The sequence below is a fragment of the Nomascus leucogenys genome, chromosome 6 (assembly GCF_006542625.1).
Source record: "Nomascus leucogenys isolate Asia chromosome 6, Asia_NLE_v1, whole genome shotgun sequence".
NCBI classification, from domain to species: domain Eukaryota; kingdom Metazoa; phylum Chordata; class Mammalia; order Primates; family Hylobatidae; genus Nomascus; species Nomascus leucogenys.
Genome location: NC_044386.1, coordinates 66,583,661 through 66,606,889, shown reverse-complemented (window position 1 = coordinate 66,606,889; position 23,229 = coordinate 66,583,661). Strand labels below are relative to the sequence as shown.

General features: G+C 39.2%; 1 pseudogene across 1 annotated transcript; it reads left to right on the top strand.

Moving 5' to 3' along the window:
* Nucleotides 1-174: 174 nt before the first annotated feature.
* Nucleotides 175-22,614, top strand: LOC100588539 (annotated as a pseudogene). The gene is made up of 2 exons (XR_004030621.1): nucleotides 175-246; nucleotides 21,959-22,614. The product of XR_004030621.1 is annotated as a 60S ribosomal protein L18 pseudogene (transcript).
* Nucleotides 22,615-23,229: the final 615 nt, after the last annotated feature.

Genomic DNA, 23,229 nt, shown 5'->3' with positions numbered 1-23,229 from the left:
GAGGTGTAAAACAAAACCACAAAACCAAAAAAATTATGGGGAAGTAGGGAAGAAATCAAAGCTAGTAGTTACCTCCTATTAGGAAGTTTGAATATGTGGGAGGAGCAAAGTGAATTGAATTGAACTGAACGGAACTGGAGAATTCACAACTGTGCAACCCACAGACTAGTTAAAATGGCTGGATCTAGTCAGTTAGCTCGCTTTTGGAAATTTAACATCCCATTTTTTCTTCTACTTGTCATTACGGTAAAAAAGCTCCCACATTTATACATAAAGCAGTGAGGTCTCAAGTTATGTCATTTTAACATATGGTCTTATTTCTGATATGCTAATTTTGGTAGGTATTTTGGGCAGTTAGTGCTAAAAATTGAGATAAGAAAAGCCACCACCTACATTCTACTAGTTATATTTTCAATTTGTAGTTAATGTTTTCAAATTGCCTGTACTTCGTTTTAATCAGTTTTTATTTTCTATTGTCTTATTGTCACTTTACTGAATCAACTTATGAAATTGGTATTAAAAAACGATGTGTGATCGCTTCTCGGCCTTTTGGCTAAGATCAAGTGTAAAAACAATGTGTGGCCAGGTGCGGTGGTTCATGCCTATAATCCCAATTCTCTAGGAGGCCGAGGCAGGAGGATCACTTGAGCCCAGAAGTTCAAGTCTGCAGTGAGCTAGAATCGCACCACTACTCTCCAACCTGGGCTGCAGAATCAGATCCTGTCTCTAAAACAAAAACAGTGTGTGGCATGGTGCATGATTTCAGCAGCTTAGTTATTAGCCTTTTCTAACTAGAGAGAAATTAATCTTGAGATAATGGATCAAGTAAGGTTTCTCAAATGTATCTCTCCACATGCATACATTTCCAAATTTTCGGCTATATCTCTACTTTATTGTAGTGGCCAATAGCATGAAGGGAACATTTTAAGAAGCACGTCTCATCATACCTGCATCAGACAAGTCATTAGCATTGCACATTGATTTTTTTTTTCATGGAAAAACTGAAATTATTCTCGTCTGTTGACAGGTAAATACACTTCACTAAGTAAATATTTGCAGGGGGTAGGGGGAAAGGGGAGGGAGAACATTAGGACAAATACCTAATGCAAGCAGAGCTTAAAACCTAGATGACGGGTTGACAGGTGCAGCAAACCACCATGGCACATCTATACCTATGTAACAAACCTGCACGTTCAGCACAGGCATCCCAGAACTTAAAATAAAATAAAAAGTAAAATAAATATTTGCAATCATAAAGTATTTGGATATCAGCTATGCGCAAGACACTGTGTATGATACTTTGACAGGCTGAATAAAAGATGGAAGATTTATTCTTCAAGTTTCCCAGGTTTTAAAATGTGTTTCCTTGTTTCTACCCTTCAATGTTTCTCTTAGAGACATTCAATTTATGTATCTTGGAATGCCATAAAAATGGTCACATTTTTGTTTATTTAGCACATCTTTTTTTTTTTTTGGACACTTTGGCCAAACCAATTCAGCTGTATTTAAGGTATGTTTTAATTAAAATAAATATTTCTCGTATTTGTTTTTTCTGGTGTTGGATTATCTAAGCATGTTTAAAGTTGTCCCCAGAAAATACAACCTGACAAACAGAAAATGTTAATTCTGTGAATAATTCCCCACTTGTTTACTAGGTAAAAACATATGGGTCACTGATGAAATGCACACCAGTATGCCACCCGTCCTCCAAAAGTCCCAATTCTCTATGTGACAACACAGTACTTCCATGATTTGGAGGTTATCATTTGTGAAACATACTGTTGATTCAATAACAGATATTTGGGGGAAAATAAGCCATTCTATAAAGCACATATATAGTTGTAAATGTTAAAATAGAGAGGAAAGGTACATCTTAGAATATAGGAAATAAAACTTTCTCATAAAATACATATACATATACACCATTTTTTCTCACAAGTACACCTATGTATATTTCAGTGTATGTCCCTCTCTCCCTCCCTTCCTTTCTCTTTCTCTCTCTTTGACTCTCTCTCTCTCATTCTCTTCCTCCAACCAACACACATCATCATCATCATCATCAATGTGGGAAAACACAGTAAATATATTTCAGTCTCACATCCCGATTAGCACATGCCACTAGTAGAAGCACACTTCTCACATAAGTGATATAATTCTCACGGTTTGGGTGCCATTTTCCCTTCTTTAAATATTTCAGTGCCAATGAGAATTTCAGCATGACAATATCATGGGAAGTTTAAATTTACTTTAGGAAATTCCCAAAGTAGATAAAGAACTTCTAAACATCACATTCGCACAAGATAGCTACGTTTAAATAGCAGTGGCAATCCTGACTTTGATTTTCATTGTGGTTAGAGGTTTTTGAATCACATTACAAATGAAACTGGATTCTTTTTATGTCGATTCATCTAATTTTAATTATTTAGGATCAGTCACTTTCTAGAACTCAATAAAGTAAACAGGTTAGATGTGACATTTTGAGGAAAGTTAAACATGGCTCCTAACCACAGGAGAAAAATATAAGGCAGAAGATAGAAGATAAACAAGAATAGAAGATGACATAGCCATCTGTCGGCCTCCCAAAGGATATGTTGTTTCTCATGACAGCGTTTCCTGCTTTCTTTTTCAATTCTATACTGGGCAGCATGTTAGCAACATTCAGGTATAGGATTGAGAGAGACTCAACTGATAATAGTTAACTATCTTTAGGTATTGCTGATATACAGCCCGGCTTGTCCACTAACAGATTTTGAATGATGGTTTTAAAGCACAGGTTTTAACCCAAGACAGAAATCTTAAAGCTACTGAAGAAAAACAGACTTTTTTACATGAATGTGTGTGTATACTTTTCAAGTACAAGGCAAGAGATACCATGGACAAAATCATTAGAGAAGGTAAAGACTTCTGGTTTACTAGAATAATCTTAAACTATCTCATGATAAACAACTAAAAAGGCCAGATCAAATAAAGCAGTACATGTTTTTTATAAGTTTATGGAAGTCTCTGTAAGAAAAAGAAATTTGCAGATGCTAGGAAGAAAGAGGGAACTGAAAATCTGAGACGTAAGAATGTGTTCTGATGGAGCGGCTATTCTAGAAAATACTTATATAACAACCTAACAGATTGAGTAATGTTTTTCCCTTTGTGTTGGCTTAAAATTCTGTAAATTTTACCTTAGAATTACCAATCTGATATGCACAGATTTTAAGTATGTAAATTGACGATTTTTGAAAAATGTACACACCCATATAACTCATACCCCCAATCATGATATAGAACATCTCCATCACCCCCAGAAAGCTCCCTCAGATCCCCTTCCAGTCAATTTCTACACCCACAGGCAATTATTGTTCTGATTCCTACCACTATATATTCTTATCATTGTCTTCCCCAATTTTATGTAAATAGAATCACAATGTATGTATTCTGTCAGGCACGGAGGTTCACACCTATAATCCTAGCTACTTCGTGAGGTTGAGGTGAGAGGATCACTTGAGGCCAGGAGTTCAAAACCTGCCTGGGCAACATACCAAGATTCCAATTTCTAAAAAATTTTCTTAAATGTATTTTTGTATTCTTTAGTGTATGACTTCTTTCACTCAACATAATGTTTTTTCGGAAATTCAAGCACGGGGTTGTGCTTCGGTAGTTCTTTCTTATTTACTGCTGAGTAATGATGCCTTGTATATAAATGGAATATTTGGTCCAGTGGATAGACATTTGGTTATTTCTTATTTTTTACTATTACGAATAAAAATCCTATACACATTCTTGCACAAGTCTTTTTTGTTTTCATTTCTCTTGGGTAAACACCTAAAAGTAGAATTATTGGGTAACAAAGTAGGTATATGTTTAACTTTTTAAAAAAATTACATATTTTTTAATGTTTAACTTTTTAAGAAACTACCAAAATGTTTTCCTAAGTTATTGAAGCAATCTACAGTCTCGTCAGCAATGTGTGATAGTTCTAGCTGATCCACAACTTCACCAATATTTGATGTTATCTTACAATAAATATATAATTTTAGCTGTTCTATGGGGTATAAAATTTTCTCATTTTTAATTGTATTTCCTTAATGACTAATAATTCTGAGAATTTTTTTCTGTTCTCAGAATATGCTCAAGTGACTACTGTATGTCTTCCTTTGTGAGGTGTCTATTCAAGTCTTTCATCCATTTAAAAAATTGGATTGTCTTTTCGTTATTGATTTGTAAGAATTCTTTTTAAGAGACAGGGTCTCACTCCGTTGCCCAGGCTGGAGTGCAGTGGCACAGTCAAAGCTCACTGCAGCCTCCAACTCCTGGGCTCAAGTGATCCTTCTGCCTCAGCTTCCTGAGTAACTGGGACTACAGGCATGATCCACCATGCCTGGTTAATTTTTTGTTTAAGAGATGGGATCTTGCTATGTTGCCCAGGCTTGTCTTGAAATCCCGGCCTCAAGCTGTCCTCCTGTCATGGCCTCCCAAATTGCTGAGATAACAGGAGTAAGCCACCTTGCCCAGCCTGATTTGTAAGAATTCTTTGTATATTTCAACTGTAAGCCCTTTAGCAAATATAAATATTTCAAATGTTTTCTCCTATTCTTGGCTTGGCTTTTTATTTTCTTAATGGTGTCTTTTAGTAAGTAGTTTTTAATTTTTTTTTTTTTTTTTTGAGATGGAGTCTTGCTCTGTTGCCCAGGCTGGAGTGCAGTGGCGCAATCTCGGCTCACTGCAAGCTCCGCCTCCCGGGTTCACGCCATTCTCCTGCCTCAGCCTCTCCGAGTAGCTAGGACTACAGGCGCCTGCCACCACGCCCGGCTAATTTTTTGTATTTTTAGTAGAGACGGGGTTTCACCGTGGTCTCGATCTCCTGACCTCGGGATCCGCCCGCCTCGGCCTCCCAAAGTGCTGGGATTACAAGCGTGAGCCACTGCGCCCGGCCTAGTAGTTTTTAATTTGATGAAAGACAATTTATCGTTTTTCTCTACTTCATGCTTTTTGTGTCTTGTGTAAGAAATCTGTGATTAGCTCAAGGACATGAAAATATTCTTTTGTTTTCTTCTAAAAGCTTTATAGCTTTAGATTTTATGTTTAGGTCTATGATCAATCTCAAACTAATTTTTCTGTTAGGTATAAGGTGAAGAACCAAGGTTTATAGATTTATCCAGTTATTCTGTTGGCTTAAGAGATTTATTCTTTTAATTGAATTGAATTGCCATTGAATTGCCTTGGTCCTATTGCCAAAAATCACTTGGCTATATATATCTGGGCCTATTCTGGACTCTAGTCTGTTATATTAACATATTTTGCTGTAATTTTGCCAATATTCTAGTCTTGATTAGTGTAGCTTTGCAGAAAGTATTGAAATCGAGTAATATGTCATTCAACTTTATTTATTTCAAAATTTTTTGGCTATTTTAGATTCTTTGGATATCTAATAGCTTTTGGACCAGTTTTCCAATTTCTCACAAAGAAACAGTCTGGGATGGGTGCAGTGGCTCATGCCTGTAATCCCAGCACTTTGGGAGGCTGAGGTAGGAGGATCCCTTGAGCCCATGAGTTTGAGACTCACCTGGGCAACACAGGGAGATCCTGTCTCTATTAAAATATTTTTTAAGAAAAAATTTTTTAAAGTGTGATTGGATTTTACTTGGATTTGCACTGAATATGTGAATAGACTTGGGGTGAACTGACATCTCAACAATTATCAAGTCTTTCAATTCATGAACACGGTATGTCATTCAATTTATTTAGGTATTTGTTCATTTTTCTCAGCAATGTTTTATAGTGTTAGGTTAGTAGAGATCTTGCTTACCTTTTATTACACTTATTCTTCTCTTCTTATAATTTTGATGCTGTTGTAAATGTAAAATTTAACATAATTTTTGACTGCTAGTATATAGAAATAAATTTTAATTTTGTATATTGAGCTTTTATCCTAAAAATGTGCTAAATTAATTTGATTGCATAGACTTTTTGTAGATTATTATTTTCTATGTAGATGATCATGTCATCTGCAAATAAAGACGGTTTTACTCACGTTTTTCTGATAAATATGCCTTTTATTTCCTCCTCCCCCATTGCACTGGCTATGACTGTCATGATAATATTGAATAGAAATTGTGAGCACAGACATTCTTGCCTTTTTTCTCATCTTATGGGTAAAGCATTCATTATTTTATAATTAAGCATGATGTTACCTGTAATTTTCTTTGTAGCTGCTTTTTATTAGATTGAGGAAGTTTTCTTTTATTCCCAGACTGCTGAGAGTTTTTAACCAAAAATGGGCATTGAAATTTTATAAACATTTTTCTGCATTTGTCGAGATGATCACATATTTTTTCTCCTTTTTTCTGTTAATGTGGGGAACTAAGTTGATGATAATTGTTTCATTTTTGAATGTTAAACCAACTTGAATTGGTTCAAACCCCACTTAGTAATGGCCTGAACTAGAGTTTCAGTATGGGAAACACTATCAATGGGCTTAAAAAATCCAGTTCACTAATATCACAGGGTACAAGAGAATTTTTGTGTCCTTAAAAAAAGATTCACCTAAGGCCAGGCGCGGTGGCTCATGCCTGCAATCCCAGCACTTTGGGAGGCCGAGGCAGGCGGATCACGAGGTCAGGAGATCGAGACCATCCTGGCTAACATGGTGAAATCCCGTCTCTACTAAAAAATACAAAAAATTAGCTGGGCATGGTGGCGGGTGCCTGTAGTCCCAGCTACTCAGGAGGCTGAGGCAGGAGAATGGCGTGAACCTGGGAGGCGGAGCTTGCAGTGAGCCAAGATCGCGCCACTGCACTCCAGCCTGGGCGACAGAGCAAGGCTCTGTCTCAAAAAAAAAAAAAGCTTCACTTATTACGGAGTGGAGAACATTGCTGTGTAGGAGAATTATATGGCAACAACAGATACTGATAAAAATGGGTATTGTTAAGGCAGAATTCTGTAAGAGGATAAGGGAGGAGAAGGGGATGGCTGTTTTCTGTGTTTTGTTGACTCTGGGCAGCAGATTTTTCAACAATAGGGTGTGTTTCAGCCCATTCAGGCTGCTATAACAAAGTGCTGTACACTGAATAATTTATAAATGATAGAAATATATTTCTCACATTTCTGGAGGTTGGGAAGTCCAAGATGAAGACACCAGCTGATTCAGTGTCTATAGAAGACTACTCGTAGATTCATAGATGGTGCCCCTTGCTGCATTCTTGGCTGAAGGGGCTAGGGTGCTCTCTTCAACCTAATTTATAAGGGCACTAGTCCCATTCATGATAGCAGAGCCCTCATGACCTAATCACCTACCTAAGGCCCCATGTCTTAATATTACTGCATTGAGGATTAAGTTTCAATATATGAATTTGGTGGAGGGAACACCAATATTCTGACTATAGTGGGGTGGAAAGATTTAGATATCTATATATAAATAAGCCTGAAAGGTTGTTCAATTCTGATAAAATTTAAAGATAATGAGAAAAAGATTTTTCTGAGCATGGCAACTCCTATTATACTGTACTTTAAAGGGAATAGAGAGGACTCTGGTATTAGTCCCATCTTCTGCCTCTTTAAAAAGCTATTGGTATGCACTCAACACTGGAGTACCCAGCTATATAAACAAATATTATTAGAGCTAAACAGAGAGATAGATCTAAATACAATAAGAGTTGGAGATTTCAGCACCCCACTTCTCAGCATTGGACAGATGTCCCAGACAGAAAATCAACAAAGAAACATTGGACTTAATCTTCACTATAGGACAAATGAACCTAATAGATATATACAGAACATTTTATCTAATGGCTGCAGAATGCATATTTTTCTCCTCAGTATATGGACCATTCTCAAGAATAGGCCATATATTAGGTCACGAAGCAAGACTTAAAACATCCAAAAAATAAAAAAAAATCTTATCTGACCACAGTGGAATAAAACTACAAATTAGTAACAAAAGGAATTTTTGGAAACTACATAAACACATGGAAATGAAATGATATGCTCTTGAATGACCAGTGGGTCAATGAAGAAATTAAGAAGAAAATTGAAATATTTCTTGAAACAAAGGATAATGTAAACACTACATACCAAAACCTATGGGATACAGCAACAGCAGTGCTAAGAGGGAAATTTATAGCTATAACAACCTACATCAAAAAGAAGAAAAACTTCAAATAAATAAATTAAATTAGAAAAGCAAGAGCAAGCCAAACCCAAAATTAGTAGAAGAAAAGAAATAAAGATCAGAGCAGAACTGAATGAATTTGAAATGAAGAAAATAATACAAAAGATCAATAAAACAAAAAGCTGTTTTTTTGAAAAATATAAACAAAATTGACAAAACTTTAGCTAGACTAACCAAGAAGAACAGATAGAAGACCCAAATAAATAAAATCAGAGATGAAAAAGGAGACATCACAACGGCTACCACAGAAACTCGAAGGATGATTAGTGGCTACTATGAGCAATTGTATGCCAATAAATTGGAAAATCTAGAAAAAATGGGTAAGTTTCTAGACATGCACAACTTACCAAGATTGAACCATGAAAAAATCCAAAACCTGAACAGACCAATAAAAAGCAATGAGATTGAAGCTGTAACAAAAAGTCTCCCAGTAAAGAAAAGCCTGGGACCCAATGACTTTACCACTAAATCCTATCAAACATTTAAAGAACTAATACCAATACTCAAATTTTCCCAAAAAATGGAGGAAGAGGGGATACTTCCAAACTCATTCTCGGAGGCTAGTATTATCCTGATGCCACAACCAGACAGAGATACATCAAAAAAGAAAACTACAGATCAGTCTCTCCGATGAATAGTAATGCAAAAATTCTCAACAAAATACTAGCAAACCAAATTCAACAATACATTAAAAAGATCATTCATCATGACCAAGTGAGATTTATCCCAGGGATGCAAGAATAGTTCAACAAATGCAAATCAATCAATGTGATACATCATTATCAACAGAATGGAGGGCAAAAAACAGATGATAATTTCAATCGATGCTGAAAAAGCATTTGATAAAGTTCAACATCCCTTCATGATAAAAAGCCTCAAAAAAGGTATAGAAGGAACATACCTCAACATAATTAAGGCCATATATGACACACTCACAGTTAGTATCATACTGAATAAGGAAAAATGGAAAGCCTCTTAGATCTGGAACATGATGAGGATGCCCACTTTCACCGTTGTTATTCAACATACTACTGGAAGTCTTAACTAGAGCAATCAGACAAGAGAAGAAATAAAGGGCATCCAAATTGGAAAGAAAGAACTCAAATTATCCTTTTTTGCAGATGACATGATCTTCTATTTGGAAAAACCTAAAAATCAACATACAAAAATCAGTAGCATTTCTATATGACAACAGAGAACAATTTGAAAAAGAAATTTAAAAAGCTATCCCATTTACAAGTGCTACAAACAAAATTAAATACCTAGGAATTAACCAAAGAAGTGAAAGATCTCTACAATTAAAACTATAAAACACTGATGAAAGAAACTGAAGAGGGCACAAAGACATGGAAAGATATTCCATGTTCATGGATAGGAAGAATCACTATTGTTTAGATATCCATACTACCTAAAGCAATATACAGTCTCAATGTAATCTCTATCAAAATACCAATACATTCTGCATAGAAATAGAAAAAAAGTCCTAAAACGTATATGGAATCAAAAAAAACTAGAATAGCTAAAGCTTTCCTGAGTAAAAGGAAGAAAACTGGAGGAATCATGTTACCTGACTTCAAAGTATACTGCAGACTATGGTAACCAAAACAGCATGGTACTGACATAAAAACAGACACATAGACCAATGGAACAGAATAGAAAACCCAGAAACAAATCCACATACCTACAGTGAACTCATTTTTGACAAAGTTGCCAAGAATGTACATTGGGGAAAAGACAGTCTCTTCAATAATTGATGCTGGGAAAACTGGATATCCATATTCAGAAGAATGAAACTGGATCCCTATCTCTCACCTCATACAAAAGTCAAATAAATTTGGATTAAAGACTTAAATCTAAGACCTCAAACTATGAAACTACTACAAGAAAACACGGGAAACTCTCCAAGACATCAGTCTGGGCAAAAATATCTTGAGTAATACCCCCCAAAGCACAGGCAACACCTAGATTGGTTTCCTCTTACCTTTTCTAGAGATGATGGTGATGACAGCAGTCTACCAACGTTTTTGCATTTCTCTGGCTCTCCAGATATGGTAATGAATGAATGAATGAATGAATGAATGAATGAATGAATAATTGTAAATGCCTGGGAGAAGCAAAGATACCCAAGCATAAATTTCCTATCTTTAAGATTTTGGGCCAGGCATGGTGGCTCACGCCTGTAATCCCAGCACTGTGGGAGGCCGAGGCAGGTGGATTACCTGAAGTCAGGAGTTTGAGACCACCCTGGCTAACATGGCGAAACCCCATCTCTACTAAAAGTACAAAAATTAGCTGGGCATGGTGGCATGTGCCCGTAGTCCCAGCTACTCAGGAAGCTGAGGCAGGAGAATCACTTGAACCTGGGAGGCAGAGGTTGCAGTGAGCCAAGATCGCTCTAATGCACTCCAGCCTGGGTGACAGAGCGAGACTCAAAAAAAAAAAAAAGAAAAAAAATGGATTTGTCTATGCACATTGCCACATTCAGGTGAGCGAGAGTTTGGAGCTCACTAGGTAATGATTAATGCCGACCCCAAGCAACATATACAGCTGCAGGACGGCCAGCATCCTTCAGATGCTCCACACAAATGGATACATGATTGGTGAACTTCCCCTGCTGAGTTGTTAAGTGGGGCCATGCTAGCTTCCCAGGCTTGAAAAGAAATGAAAAGGACAATCTCCTAGGACATTTAGGCCACCACACCAAGAAGGTGGCCTTAGCTCATAAGCTTTCTTATGGCTCCCCTCCACACATAAACATCTCTGTTAATATCCACACCTCCTTCCTCCAAGTGGTCAGATTTTAGATGTCTTAGTGACCCCACAATGGCAAAGTTTTTCTTTGTTCAATGCTCCAGGCAAGATTTAATCACAGCATCTTGGAGCTGGAATGGCCCTTAAAAATCTGGTTAAATCAAGGCTGCTGGGATTCAGACTTTGTGCCTCCTGGCTTCTCAGTCTACAGTGCTACTGCATACCTTCTCTATTCAAGAAGAAGGAGGAAAACATTTCATTTGGGCCTCGGTGAAAGTGCAAAGGAAAAGAGAGGTGAGAATTGACTCTCTGCCCCATTGAGTAATGGTAAGTGGAGGAGAAAACAGGCCAGTGAAGACAAGGGGACTGAAACAGATTGGGGAGGGCAGTGAGAAGCTTAAAACCTGTGACTAGGGAAGGTTGCAGTGAATGTTGTTAGGAAGCAGACAGGAACCCATGGAAGAGTCCAGGCCATGAGTCAGAAGCAGGAGAGGCTTTTGAGCAGTCACAATCCAGCAAGCACCACCTTAATGGTAGGCAGCTACTGTGCAGATGCCTGCCTGAGCCTCCCTCTTGGCCAGAGGCAGTCACAGCTGAGTGGTGAGTCAGCACCAAGCAGTCATTCATCCTTTTTTGAAGCCAAGACTCTAGTCATTTCTGAAAAAATAATAAATACAAAAGGATCAAGGAGAAACCGTTTTTATTTTTCCTTCATAAAGAATGTAAGTGGACCTATTATATGTTTTACTAATAAAAGCAGCCACGTCTTAAGAGCACCATGGGTGCTACATTAATAAATTTTGTCCATCATTGATGCTGCCAGTGGTGCCAAAGGATAGATGTTGTTTGGCCAGCAGTGACATTTGAGGATCTGTCAATGCACCACTGTCCACTAGAAAAACATTTCCAAAAGCCACGTGAGGGCTTTTACTCATTTAAGAGGCCAGAGTGAGCCAGCTCACCATCACATGTATTTCAATAATAGACAAAAATAAATTCTGTGTAACCAATTGTCTCAGCAGGTCCTTCTCCACATCCCCAGAGCCTCTGTCTTATTTCCTAGTGGCACATACCAGCCTCTCCTGTTTCACTAAACCCAGAGTCCACCCTTCTGGGCAGCACTTCCATGCATGAGCCAGTCACAGTATAGGCCCTGTACTCAAATATCCCAATTCAAATCCTGCTTCCACCACTTACCAGCTATGTAAAACTTGGGCATGCTTCTTAATTTCCTTAAGAAATTTAAGCTTCGATTTCCTTATCTGCATAACAGAAAATATTATAGTACCATGGGGTTTGCATCAAATGTAATCATTTACATAAAACACATATCACAGTATCTGATGCATAAGTGCTCGGTAAATATCATCATCACCATCACTGTCATCAACATCACCACCACCACCATCACCATAATCATCACCATCACCATCACCATCATTACATCATTGTCACCACCACCATCATCACTACCACGATCACCATCATAATCACAACTACCAACACCATCACTGTCATCATCACCACCCTCACCATCATCACCATCTCCATCATTACCATCTCCATCACCATCATCACCATCTCCATCATCATTATCATCATCATCATCACCATCACCCTCACCACGACCACCATCCTCATCGTTATCACCAGCCTCACCCTCACCATCATCATCACCATCATGATCACCATCACGATTACCTTCAGCATCATTATCAGCAGCAATAGCAACAGCGGCATCTCAGGTCTTTTCCCCACTCAGGCTATGCCTGTCCTGTGTCTTCCTCCCTCAGCGTGCTGTTCTCCAGCACTGATTTGCTAAACCAATGTGTGCCAAAAGCAGAGGATTTGGACAATGCTGGGACTGAGAAGGAACATGTTTGACCAGATCTTTTAGAACATTTCAAACCATACAAAGCAGGTGAAAGGCTGGTCCCTATTTATTATACTACGGTTCTATCCAATGGAAGGGTCTGATGCCTGGCAAGGGCATCCCAAAAAGTTTTGGCCAATTAAATAATATCTGAAACTTTTTGGACAAGCAAACCAAGGCGTATGCCTCTTGTTCATATCAGGTGGTTTCTAAGCTGCTTCAAACAGGAAAGCTACTCTTGAATTCAGTCTTGTGTGGGAGACAAGGACATCCACAAGCAACTAACTGTACCATCATGGGATAATGCTACCAGCCAGATGACAACAGTCATAAAAATGGTAATGACAGCTACTATTTATTGAGTCCAACTATATGTCTTGCATTATACTGGTCAATTACCATATCTCAACATATTTAGTCTTTATAACAACTCCTCACAGATGCTATCATGACCCCAATCATGCAGATGAGGGAACTATAGCAATGTGGTCAAAGATCACCCAGTTAGCAAGTGGCAGAGCTACTTCAGTTATTTTTGAGTTAGGTCCATCTGACTCCAAAACTACTAATCCACATTGGGTGGCTGGAAGGCTGAGAGAGGCAGCCATGGGAGAGCACAGCTGAGGAGTGACTGATTTCATAAGAAAGGGAGGTGGGAAAATCTTCACAGAGGGGATGAATTTGACCTTGTAGAAGGAGTTTGCTAGGGCAGCAAGAAAGGGCTTTTTAGCAAAAGAAGCCATGTGAACAACCATATGGAAACATCCTGGATTTGGGGACCAGGGAAGGATGTGCACAGCATGATGGCAGCACAGAGCACATGAAATGACGCCAACATCTTCCAGCCTGATCCTTCTGGGTTGACTATAGTGTCCCAGAACCAGCACAACCGCCTTGCTTCTTTCGCAGCTGGTAGGGCATACGATGTTGCCTTGCCCCATTACATTTTCCAATCCCTTCTTGCTCTCCTCGACTCCAGATGCTGTGCCACCTGACATGTAATACTGCCCTACTGGGACTGGTCCCTGGCTTCCTTTCCCGATCATCATTAATTCCTCCAAATAGTCTGCTTCCTGTCACTCAGAACAATCAGCTCATAGAATCTAGCTTAAGACAGAGGACATTTTCCAAGTGCTGTCTTGAGCCCCCAAAATGGGCTTAGACATTACCTTCTAGGCCAGAGGTTCCTAACTGCAGATACGTAGATGGGCTCCATAGATTCACAAACCATTAGAATACACGCAAAAGTATTGTAGCTGAAGTTTTAAGGGAAAATGAAGCTCTCATTAGAGTCAAAAAAGGAAAGGAAACCTGGCTTTTCCAAAAGATTAAAAATGATATCAGCGCTGGGCTGTTCAATACCATATGTAGCCACTAGCTACATGTAACCATTTAAATTACCTAAAATTAAATAAAATTTAAAATTCAATTTCTCAGTCTCACTAGCCACATTTCAAATGCACATGTGGACACTGAACAGCACAGATTCCAGAACATTTCCTTCTTTGCAGAAAGTCCGATTGGAAAGTGCCAGCATAGATAACGGGGAGCTGTTGAGGATGCTGAAGAGGGGAATAACATGATGAGCTACGTGATTGGAGAGGCTAACTGTAGCAGCAAAATGGAGGACAGATTTGGGAGGGAAAAGCCATAGTCAGGGAAAGCAGCTGGGAGGAACTGATTGTGGTAGCAGTGGGAATGGAGAGGAGGTCACAATTTTGAGGAATGTTTCAGAGCACTTGAGGAAAGGCTGAGTCAGGGGATAGAGGCAGAGAAAGAAGACAAAGACAACTCGAAGCTTTCTTATTTGAACAGTAGAAAATGCTTTCTACAGAGCTCCTGTCTGGCCTCCTCTTTTGCCACTGCTCCCTTCATTCACCTTGAACACCCTGGGCCAGGTCCTGTGTCAGGGCCCTCAAGGTGCCTTTCCCTCTGCTTGGAATACTCTTGCTCTAGGTCTCTGAATGTCTCCCTCCCTCACCTCCTGCAAGTGTTTGTTCACTGGTGCCTTTCCTTGTAAGCATGAATACTAGGAGCATCGCGAAGCAGATGCGAGGGTGAGGAAGAATGATGAGTCCTTCTGCGTGTGCTGAGTTTGAGGGGGTCCCATAAAATGCTGGTTATAGGTCAGCTGATCAATATCTGACACGTGTTCATTGAAGAAGGGTAGACTGTGTGCTGACAGGCCTGGCCCAGAGCAGACTTGGGAAACAAGCAACACCACTCTCTCACCCCAGGTACCCAAGGCCTTCTAGTACCTTCTATCTCTTCAAATCTTCTCCCAGAAAATGTCCTGATACACTTATTAATACTAAGTCCTAAAACACTAATATGTGCAATGTTAGCCAACCCAAGTAGTTTTCATTTTAATTTGGAACAGGGTCCTAAGCTATAAGACTGAATCTCTCATGGTGGGGTTTTATGAATCAATGACAAATCTGTCGAGAACACACTTCCCTACTTATCCCACCCAGAATAACTCATAGCTGGCTTTCTGATCTCCTTTGAGCTGACTAAAGCAATTTTTGAAAGGCATTCACTAGTAAGTGGACAGAAAAATTCTTTGTGACTAACTCCTCATTACTCAGAAAATTTAAGTGGATCAAACATCCCATCCCCTCACCCTTTGAGTATGTTGGTAATCACAATGTTACTGTATAATGTGAAATTTTCCAAATAGAACTAAACTCAGGTCTATAAATACACATGATTAAGGCTTCAAATATAGCACTGCTTTATTTTCATGGGGGCTATTTCTGTGTGGTGATTGCCTGGCTGATTTGCAATTTCAGAATACAAATGGCTTTTCTCCATAACTAATAGGAAACTTGGCAGGGTGCTGCACACCCAGGCCCTCTGTGAAAAAGTCTGTTCAACAGTGGCAAGTGCTCTTCTTCTGAATTATATAAGCAGGGCTGACAAGAGGCAATGGTACAACTCCATATCCTGCTAAGTTGAAATAGCGTCTGTTTGGTTTTTCTTCTGGTGCGAGAGGAGTACTGACTCTTCTTGCAATAAATAATAACATGATCATGAGCATATATCCTTATTATGTTCTAAATTAAATACACAAATTAGGTACAAATTAGGAATAAATGCAAATGAAGATTTCTCTGACCTTGGATTTGCAAGGAACTAAAAAATTTTTAAATAAAAATGATGTAACTAAATATTACATCATTCTTAAATAAATTTAAATAATAATGATGTAAATAAATTAATAACCATGGTGACTAAACCAAAGAGGAACTGCATGAAACAACTTACGGCTTTATCAGCAAAACACTGACTAAAGAGTTTATCATCTCCATTTAATAGAGAGGAAAGTAGGTTTATGATCTTACTGTATTCTCAATATCATAAAGCAACTTTTCTAATATCATCATAGACAATAAAACCAAACTCTGAGCCAGACCCTTGTAGGTAAACACAACAAAATGGCTATATTTTGAAATAGCTTAGATAATGACAGACTTTGGAGTCAAAGCTCTAATCCCAGTTCTCTCACTTAATTTTGTGGCTTTGGACAAATGTGGCTTAGGGAAGTTTTCTCTTAAGTATAATGGTGATTTTAAAGCAGTTTTAGACAATTTGATGTGTCTGAGAAGATAAAAATTAAAGTTAGAAGTTGCCAAGGCAATTAGGACTTGTAGAGAATCAAGAAGCCAGAGAGAAGAGGGGTGCAAAAATGTGAGGCCAACATCAGCATCAGTTTTCAAGTTATTTTCTGATTAAATTGTACAAGAGGCTTGAAAGTCAAAAAGAAAGTGGGTGCAAGGCAAAGTAGGGTTTCAGACAGTCTCATAATGTTATGGAGACAAAACCTGAGTTCAGAACTTGTCAAGGAGGACCTGAAAAATATCCCAGGCGCCTAGCTGGGATCTTTACAGGGCTACATCTTAGGAAGAGGGTAAGCCAGAGCTAGATGGACCTTCTCAAAGACAGCAAACCAGCCAGGGAGGCAGCATGGTCCCAGCTGGACTGGCGTGATCTGCCTCTGGCTGCTTGCAAAAGAAGAAGGTAAATCCTGTCTGGAGGGAGAAAACATCATCCAGAGCCTGCACAATCATTCAGATACAATGTCAGGCATTCATTAAAGAATTGTCAGGCATAGCAAGATACAGGACTGAAAGAAAAATCTGACAACAGACAACTCCAGATACTGGAGTAATTGGGCACACTAAAATAACTGTAATCAATATGCTCAAGAAAATTGGTGACAGGAGTTTGCTCAAAGAATTGGAATTTGTTAAAAGAGAATAGAATGAAAATTATGAAGATGAAAAGTACAACTAAAATTAGAACTCAGTAGATGGGTTTAATAGCAAGCAGAGCAGAGCTGAAGAGGGGATTGGTGTGCTGGAAGAAAAGTGAGTCAAAAATATGCAGACTGCATCTAGGCACCTTCTAGGCAAACTGAGGAAAATCAAAGACAGGCCAGGCATAGTGGCTCACACCTATAATCCCAGCACTTTAGGAGGCCGAGGCAGGCAGATCACTTGAGGCCAGGAGTTTGAGACCAGCCTGGCAACATGGTAGAATCCCATCTCTGCTAAAAATATGAAAGTTAGCCAGGTGTGGTGGCACAGGCCTGTAATCCCAGCTATTTGGTGGGAGGCTGAGGCAGGAGAACCGCTTGAACTGGGGAGGCAGAAGTTGCAGTGAGCTGAGATTGTGCCACTGCACTCCAGCCTGCATGACAGAGCAAGACTGTCAAAAAAAAAAAAAAAAAAAAAAATCAAACACAACATTTTAAAGAGCTGCAAGAGAAAAGAGACATTATCTTCAAAGGAGCAGAAAAAGACTGAGAGCTGACTTTTCCAATGAGAGACAGAGGCATAAGAAAATAAACTGACAATTTTTAAAGTGCTTAAATAATTGACAATCTAGACTTCTATACATAGTGAATATACCCTTCAAAATTAAAGGTGAAAAAAAGACATCTCCAGACAGAGAATTTGTCAGCAGCACATTTGCATGAAAGGAAACATTTAAAAGCTTTAATTCTTCATAAAGAAAGAAAATTATCCAGAAGGAAGCACAAAATGGTAGGAAGGTATGAAGAGCAATGGAAAGGGTGAATCTAAATGAATATTAGCTTATAAAACAATAATAATGTTTTGATTACAAGGTAGAAAAATTACAAGGTAGAAAAAGCCGCGTGTGGTGGCTCATGCCTGTAATACCAGCAATTTGGGAGGCTGAGGTGGGTGGATCACCTGAGGTCAGGAGTTCCAGACCAGCCTGACCAACATGGTGAAACCCCGTCTCTACTAAATACAAAAAATTAGCTGGGCTTGGTGGCAAGTGCCTGTAATCCCAGCTACTTGGGAGGCTAAGGCAGGAGAATTGCTTGAACCGGAGAGGCGGAGGTTGCAGCCAGTCGAGATCACGCTACTGCACTCCAGCCTGGGCGACAAGAGCGAAACTCTGTCTGAAACAAAAAGGTAAAAAAATCTCTATACAAGAACAATTGCACAAAGCAGTGGCCAAGGTAGTTGTTTTATAAGGTCTTAGCATTGGCAGCATCATCTGGGAAGTGAAATAAGTATCCATTCTTAGTAGACTGTAATAAGCCACAATGCCTGTTGTAATCTTCAGGCTCACGGGTGAAAGAATGAATTACTAACAAACTAATAGAATGGAGAAAATGGAATAATTAAAATTCCTTTATATATCCAAAAGAAGGCAAGAAAGATGAGAAAAAGGAACATAAAACATGGAGAAATAAAACAGTTAAAGTAAATCAAAATACACCAGTAATTACATAAAATTCAAACATACTCTAATTAAAAGACAAAGATAGCTTGACTAATTATACATGTTGCTTACAAAAAAAATCCTTAAATATAAAGAAACAGAAAGATCAAGCAAGAGGATGAGAATACCTACGCCATGACAAATCTAACCAAAAGACAAGTGGGGTAGTTATATTGTCATATAAGACAAGGTACACTTTAAGTCAAAAAGCATTACTAGAGTTAAGGACATTTGCTATTGATGAAAAGGCCCATCTACCAGGAATATAATTCTAAATTTGTGTATATCTAATAACATAGTCTTGAAATACATCAAGCAAAATATGACAGAATGCCAAAGTGGAATAAATCAGCTCATCATCATAGAGTATCCCTCCACGCTCCTGTAGGGTGTGCCAATACAAGACTGCTCTTTTCTCAGGCCGTTTCTCCATAGAGTTGAGTTTGCAGCAAGTAGCCTCGGGGGATGAGGTTATGTTTCCTTCTGGGACAAAGAGCAGGCTTGTTTGATGCTTGCTGTAAAATGCATTGCCCATTATTTCTCTCCTATAACACAATCCACTGAGCACTCAGGCCTTCAGCTGGACCCTTCACATTACCTCTTGTAGGGCTTGGGGAGAAGGAGGAACTGACAGAGGCAAACATGCTGACACTCATGCCACTTACTGTGCTGAGTGAGTCTTCTGCTTATCACCCAGGAGTCTTAGGCCTTCTGCCAGCAATGCATAACTTATTAGCTTGTAAATAGGTACAATCAAATCCCAAGTCCAACAATATGTTGCTTACAACAGAAAAATCCTAAATACAAAGACACAGAAAGGTTATGTAAGAGTGGAAAAAATATGCCATTCAAAAAGCAACCAAAAGAAGCCTGGTGAAGCTATACTAATATAAGACAAAGTAGATTTTAAAATGAGAAGCATATTGAGAGTTAAAGACAGACAGTTGTAAATAATAATAATAATAATAAAGACTATCCATCAGGAAGGTATAATTTTGTTTGTATGCTTTTAATAACACAGCCTCAAAACCCACATGGCAAATTTGATGGAACTAAAAATAGAAATAAACCTGTAATTACACTGAGATTTTTTTAAAAACACACATTTCACAGTAACTGATAGAACAAGCAGACAGAAAAAAAACCCACGAAACAATAACTGATAGAACAAGCAGACAGAAAAAAACCCCACAAAACATGAGGGGGTATAAGGGATTTGAACAAAATGATTAACAAACTCGGCCAAATTTTTATATATACCTAAGTACGATAGAATATACAGCACAATCTTTCCAAGTGTACGTGGAACATGTACTGGAAAAGTCATGAAAAATTTAAAAGGATTATCATAATACAGGCTAGGTTCTCTGACTGCAGTAGAGAAGCTAGAATTTTTTTTTTTTTTAGAGACAGGGTCTCTCCCTCTGTCGCCTAGGCTAGAGTGCAGTGGCACCATCATGGCTCACAGCAGCCTCGACCTTCCTGGATTCAGGTGATCCTCCTACCTCAGCCTCCCAAGTAGCTGGGACTACAGGTATCTGCCACCATGCCTGGCTAATTTCTTTCATTTTTTTGCAGAGACAAAGTTTTGCCATGTTGCCCAGGCTGGTTTCAAACTCCTGGGCTCAGTCTGCCCACCTCAGCCTCCCAAAGTGCTAGGATGATAAGCATGAGCCACTGCATGCAGCCGAAGCTAGAAATTAATAACAAAAAGAAGAAAAATGGCCAAACGCTTAGAAATTAAGTAATCCACTTTTTTTTTTTTTTTTTTTTTTTTTTTTGAGACAGAGCCTTGCTCTGTCGCTTAGGCTGGAGTGCAACGGCACGATCTCGGCTCACTGCAACCTCCACCTCCTGGGTTCAAGCAATTCTCCTGCCTCAGCCTCCCAACTAGCTGGGATTACAGGCATGTGCCATCATGCACCCAACAAATTTTTGTATTTTTAGTAGTGACGGGGTTTCACCATGTTGGCCAGGCTGGTCTCCAACTCCTGACCTCAGGTGATCCACCCACCTCGGCCTCCCAGAGTGCTGGGATTACAGGCGTGAGCCACCAAAGCCAGCCCACTTCTTAAAAAGTATTTTTTGTTGAGGTGAAACTCACACAAAACTAACCAATTTAAAGTGAATAATAACATGAAATTTAAAATTTTTCATTTTAAGTGAAGAATTTAGTGGCATTTAGTGCATTCCCAATGTTGTGCAACCATCATCTCCATTAATGTTCTAAAACATTTTCAGTGAAAATGAAAAAACATGGGTTAAAAACGAAATCACAATGGAAATTAGAAAACATTTTGAACAGAATGTTAATGAAAATGTGATACAGCATGTGTGGGATATAGCTAAAGCTGTGCTATGAACATATTATATATTACTTTTCCCAATATAAATCTGAAAATTCAGCTTTATAATGGACAAATTCCTAAGATAACACAACTTACCAAAACCAACACAAAAAGAAATAGTGTAGTCATACATTGATAAATACATTGAATCTGAAATTTAAAATCTTCCCACAAAGAAATCTAGCCTTAGATTGTTTCACTGTTGAATTTTTCCAAGTGTTTAAAGAAGAAATAATATCAATGTTACAAAAAACACTTCCAGTGAATAAAAATAGAGTACTCAAAAAACAAAACAAAACAAAACAAGAAAACACCCTGCTGCCTGTAATCCTAGCACTTTGGGAGGCCAAGGTAGGCAGACTTCTTGAGTCCAGGAGTTTGAGACCAACCTGGGCAACGTGGTGAAACTCTGTCTCTACAAAAAAATACAAAAATTAGCCAGGCATGGTGGTGTGCACCTGTAGTCCCAGCTACTTGGGAGGCTGATGTGGGAGGATCACTTGAGCCCAGAAGGTGGAGGTTGCAGTGAGCCAAAATTGCACCATTGCTCTCCAGCCTGGGCCACAGAATGAAACCTCGTCTCAAAAAAAAAAAAAAAAAAAAAGGACTTCCCAATTCAGTTTATGAAGTCACTCTAATCTTGATATTTAACCTAACAAGTATGGTACAATAATAATTATTATTCTGATGGACCAATCTTTCTCATAAACATGAATACAAGAATGCTAAATAAAATACTAGCAAACGTAATATAGTACTTATTTAAAAAGATTAGGATTGTAAGGTTAATTTAATATTTGAAAAAAAAAACAATGTCAACTTCTACTTCTGCTCATCCCAGTACATCCCCACTATAATCAAGTAAAAGTGGACAAAATATATGAAGCAACTATTTTCAGACATTGACCAACAGGCAGCATAGTTTCATCATCCTGGAGAGGAAGAAAAGGAAAGAGTTAGCCCTGTGATTGCCCTGGCTTTCGCCTACAGGCAATTTTTGAAGAGCAGCAGTTTGCCTTTACCAAGGGGGAACCTAAGTAGAAGCCCAGCAGTCTCACTGAATTTAAGAGACAGAAACTTGCTCCTTCCGGTCCTGGCCGAGCAGGAGGCGCCATCGTGGGAGTCGATATCCGCCACAACAAGGACCGGAAGGTTCGGCGCAAGGAGCCCAAGAGCCAGGATATCTACCTGAGGCTGTTGGTCAAGTTGTACAGGTTTCTGGCCAGAAGAACCAACTCCACATTCAACCAGGTTGTGCTGAAGAGGTTGTTTATGAGTCGTACCAACCGGCCGCCTCTGTCCCTTTCCCGGATGATCCGGAAGATGAAGCTTCCTGGCCGGGAAAACAAAACGGCCATGGTTGTGGGGACCATAACGGATGATGTGCGGGTTCAGGAGGTGCCCAAACTGAAGGTATGTGCACTGTGCGTGGCCAGCCGGGCCCGCAGCCGCATCCTCAGGGCAGGGGACAAGATCCTCACTTTCGACCAGCTGGCCCTGGACTCCCCCAACGGCTGCGGCACTGTCCTGCTCGCCGGTCCTCGCAAGGGCCGAGAGGTGTACCGGCATTTCGGCAAGGCCCCAGGAACCCCGCACAGCCACACCAAACCTTACGTCCGCTCCAAGGGCCGGAAGTTCGAGCGTGCCAGAGGCCAACGGGCCAGCCGAGGCTACAAAAACTAACCCTGGATCCTACTCTCTTATTAAAAAGATTTTGAATGCTGGAAAAAAAAAAAAAAAAGAGAGACAGAAACTTGGGAAGACTGTGCTGGCTAGAATTTGTAAGGCAGAGTAACTAAAAGGAGGAAGTTACACAAAGAAAGGGCTCCAGAAATCTAAAGAGGGGTCGGTCCCCTTGAGTCTTGGCTGAATACTAATCTGTACATGCATGGAGTGAAACTTCCTGAGGTCAAAGGACAACTGCCTGGGAGCTCTACTAAACAATTCCTAGAGCTCATACAATAGAAAAGGTTTTAATTTATATCAACCCAAGTAGAAATACTTCACTGAAAACCTGGGGCATCCAACAGGAACCAGAGAAGGGTCATAGCTTGGTAATGGAGCTAAGTTAGCCCCAGAGTAAAGGTACTCTACACCTGTGTAACAAAGCTTAAAAACAAACATCAAAAAGGTAGATCTAATCCACATGTAACTGCCTGCCAAAACAAACCTCAACACTCTTTAAAGGAAGACAACAAAATCCAAACATCCAACAACACAGCATTTGTAATGTCCAGCATCCAATGAAAAATTACCAGGCATGTGAAGAGTAGTAACTTATGGCCCCAAGTAGAAAAAATCCAATCAATAGAAAAAATAAATCAATGTAATCCACCACA